This window comes from Macaca mulatta, chromosome 15, assembly GCF_049350105.2.
Source record: "Macaca mulatta isolate MMU2019108-1 chromosome 15, T2T-MMU8v2.0, whole genome shotgun sequence".
Classification (NCBI taxonomy): domain Eukaryota; kingdom Metazoa; phylum Chordata; class Mammalia; order Primates; family Cercopithecidae; genus Macaca; species Macaca mulatta.
Genome location: NC_133420.1, coordinates 85167340 through 85171134, shown reverse-complemented (window position 1 = coordinate 85171134; position 3795 = coordinate 85167340). Strand labels below are relative to the sequence as shown.

The following is a 3795-nucleotide window of genomic DNA, read 5'->3' as shown; positions in this document are numbered from 1 at the left end:
CAAGAGCCAGCAGATACTGCCTGAGATGAGTGGGACTTACATCCATCTGGGATTTTCCAGTTGACCCTCCCTCCAGCTAATTGCAGCTGCATGAGTAAGACTGGGTGAGACTGGCAGAGGAACCCAACCAACACCCAGGATCATGAGAAGTCATCATTCTTATTTTCAGGTATTTCTAAACTTGATTCTTTCTATCATATGATGCCACTAATGAAATTGAAAATTTTCCAGTTATTAATTGGGAGCTATTTTAAATATTTGAGCTAGAGAAAGAAATGAAGAGAATAGGCCGGGCGCGGTGGCTCAAGCCTGTAATCCCAGCACTTTGGGAGGCCGAGACGGGCGGATCACGAGGTCAGGAGATCGAGACCAACCTGGCTAACACGGTGAAACCCCGTCTCTACTAAAAAATACAGAAAACTAGCCGGGCGAGGTGGCGGGTGCCTGTAGTCCCAGCTACTTGGGAGGCTGAGGCAGGAGAATGGCGTAAACCCGGGAGGCGGAGCTTGCAGTGAGCTGAGATCCGGCCACCGCACTCCAGCCCGGGTGACGGAGCAAGACTCTGTCTCCTTCTAACAGTCAGGACCCTCAGCTGTAGGTCTGCTGGAGATTGCTTGAGGTCCACTCCAGACCCTGTTTGCCTGGGTATCAGCAGCAGAGGCTGCAGAAGATAGAATATTTCTGAACAGCGAGTGTACCTGTCTGATTCCTGCTTTGGAAGCTTCCTCTCAGGGGTGTACTCCACCCTGTGAGGTGTGGGGTGTCAGACTGCCCCTAGTGGGGGATGTCTCCCAGTTAGGCTACTCAGGGGTCAGGGACCCACTTGAGCAGGGAGTCTGTCCCTTCTCAGATCTCAACCTCCGTGTTGGGAGATCCACTGCTCTCTTCAAAGCTGTCAGACAGAGTTGTTTGCGTCTGCAGAGGTGTCTGCTGCGTTTGTTTAGTTTACTGTGCCCTGTCCCCAGAGGTGGAGTCTACAGAGACAGGCAGGTTTCCTTGAGCTGCTGTGAGCTCCACCCAGTTCGAGCTTCCCAGCAGCTTTGTTTACCTACTTAAGCCTCAGCAATGGCGGGCGCCCCTCCCCCAGCCTCGCTGCTGCCTTGCCGGTAGATCACAGACTGCTGCGCTAGCAATGACGGAGGCTCCGTGGGTGTGGGACCCTCCTGGCCAGGTGTGGGATATGATCTTCTGGTGTGCCTGTTTGCTTAAAGCGCTGTATTGGGGTGGGAGTTACCCGATTTTCCAGGTGTTGTGTGTCTCAGTTCCCCTGGCTAGGAAAAGGGACTCCCTTCCCCCTTGCGCTTCCCAGGTGAGGCAATGCCTCGCCCTGCTTCAGCTCTCGCTGGTCGGGCTGCAGCAGCTGACCAGCACCGACCGTCCGGCACTCCCCAGTGAGATGAACCCAGTACCTCAGTTGAAAATGCATAAATCACCGGTCTTCTGTGTCGCTCGCGCTGGGAGTTGGAGACTGGAGCTGCTCCTATTAGGCCATCTTCAAGACTCTGTCTCAAAAAAAAGAAAAAAAGAAAAAAAGAAAAAAAGAAATGAAGAGAATACTATTCTAAACAATGAAGTTGGCATTCTAAACTTGCAGAGAAGAAAGCTGAGGTACTTAGTAATTATAACAACTTGGGTTCTAGTTACTGAGTATCATAAAGGTGGTTTGAATTGAGAAGGCACCTTGCCCGCCTACTAATTTCTCTCTCTCTTTCTTAGTAATAAAAACCTCGTTGGGAGGAAGTGGCGCTGTCCATCCGCGCAGCTCTAGTTGGCTCCCCAACATGGAGCCATGGGAGGCCTTGGGAAGAAGAAGTATGAACGAGGCTCAGCCACCAACTACATCATCCAGAACAAAGCCCATAAGAAGCTCCAGCCAAGCCTGGCTGACTTCAGGTGGCTGTGCATTCTGAAGGGCATTTATCCCCATGAACCCAAACACAAGAAGAAGGTTAAAAAGCGTTCTACATCGGCCCGAACTTTTTACCTTATCAAAGACATCAGGTTTCTCCTCTATGAAGCTATCGTCAACAAGTTCCAGGAATACCAGGTGTTAGTCCGGAAGCTCCAGAAGGCCTATGGGAAGAGCAAGTGGAAACACTGTAGAGCATCTAAAGGACAATAAGCCCAACTACAAACTTGACCACATCATCAAGGAATGGTACCCCACGTTCATCGATGCCCTGCAGGACCTGGATAACGCCTTCTCCCTGTGCTTCCTCTTTTCCACCTTCCCACAGACTGGCAACGGCCACGTGCAGACCATTCACCATGGAGTTCATGCACTATATCATGGCTGCTCGTGCCCTGCCACAAGGTCTTTCTGTCCATCAAAGGCATTCACTACCAGGTCAAGGTCCTGGGACAGCACCACTTATGCCTTCTCCCATGACCACCCAACAGACATGGACTACAGGGTCATGGCCACCTTCACCGAGTTCTAGGCCACCCTGCTGGGCTTCGTCAACTTCCACCTCTACCAGTGGCTCAACCTCCACCACCCACTAAAGCTCAAGGGTCAGGCCCAAAGAGAGGCAAAGGCCATTGAGGGCACCCATGTGTTGGACTTAGCTCCATGGAGAAATTGGCAGCCCTCAGTGCCAGCCTGGTCTGCATGGTGGTGCCTGCCACAGAGGAGGAGCCCAAGGTGGATGAGTTTCCCGCCGATGGGGAGACGTCAGCGCAGGAGAAGACCACAGGAAGGAGCTGGAGGCACAGGAGAAGCACAAGAAGCTTTCTGAGGGCCTAAAGTTCTTCCTAAACCTAGAGGTGCCGCGAGAGGACCTGGCCTTTGTCATCAGGAGTTTTTTGGGGGAAGTGTCCTGGGACAAGTCTTTGTGCATTGGGGCCACCTATGACGTCACGAACTCTCGCATCACCCACCAGATTGTCGACCGGCCTGGGCAGCAGACCTCCATCACTGGCAGGTGCTACCTGAAGCCCTAGTAGGTGTTTGACTTGGTAAACGCTAGGCTTCTCCTCCCCGTGGCAGAGTACTTCCCTGGGGTGCAGCTGCCCCCACACCTTTCACCTAGTGTGACCAAGAAGGAAGAAGATTCCATCCCACCTGAAAAGCTGAGGCTGCTGGCTCTGCAGCGGGGAGGGGACCCACGAATCCTGAATGCGTCGGAAGAGAAGGAGGAAGAGGAAGACGACAACAAAGGTGATGGTGATAAAAGGGGAGAAAATGAAGAGGAGGAGGAGGAGGAAGATGCAGAGGCTGGTTCAAAAAAGGAGGAAGAGGCCCAGCTGGCAGCCCTGGAGGAGCAGAGAATTAAGGGGAAGACAGGCACCTTGAAGTTGGAGGATGAGCAGCGGCTTAGCCCAGGAAGAGGAGAGGGAAGCCAAATGCCTGGCCATTATGATGATGAAGAAGCGGGAGAAGTACCTGTACCAGAAGATCATGTTTGGCAAGAGGTGAAAAACCAAGAAGCCAACAAGCTGGTGGAGAAGCGGAAAGCCCATGATGAGGTGGTGAGGTCTGAGAAGAAGGCCAAGAAGCCAAGGCTGGAGTGAGTGCCGGTGGCCCCTCACAGGACAAAGGCCAGCTCCTAGCAGCTGGACGTGGCAGAGGCAGGCCAGAGGACCTAAGTGTGATGGACACAGTCGCTCTTCTCCTCCTCCTCTCTCTAGTCAGTGATACACTCACTGTAAAAAGAGGACCCCTCATGCTCTCTGGCTGGGCTGGTAGACAGCCCTGGCCTCCCTTGGGTGGAGCTGCCCTGCTGGTGCCTAGGCAGAGAAGAGGCCTCTGTGCCCAGACTGATTCTGTGCTCCCAGGAGCCAGTGACAGGAGGG

The 3795-nt window shown here is 53.2% G+C and overlaps 1 pseudogene; it reads left to right on the top strand.

Annotated features, from left to right (window-relative positions):
* Nucleotides 1–1789: 1789 nt before the first annotated feature.
* LOC715387 (pescadillo homolog pseudogene) lies at nt 1790–3513 on the top strand (annotated as a pseudogene).
* Nucleotides 3514–3795: the final 282 nt, after the last annotated feature.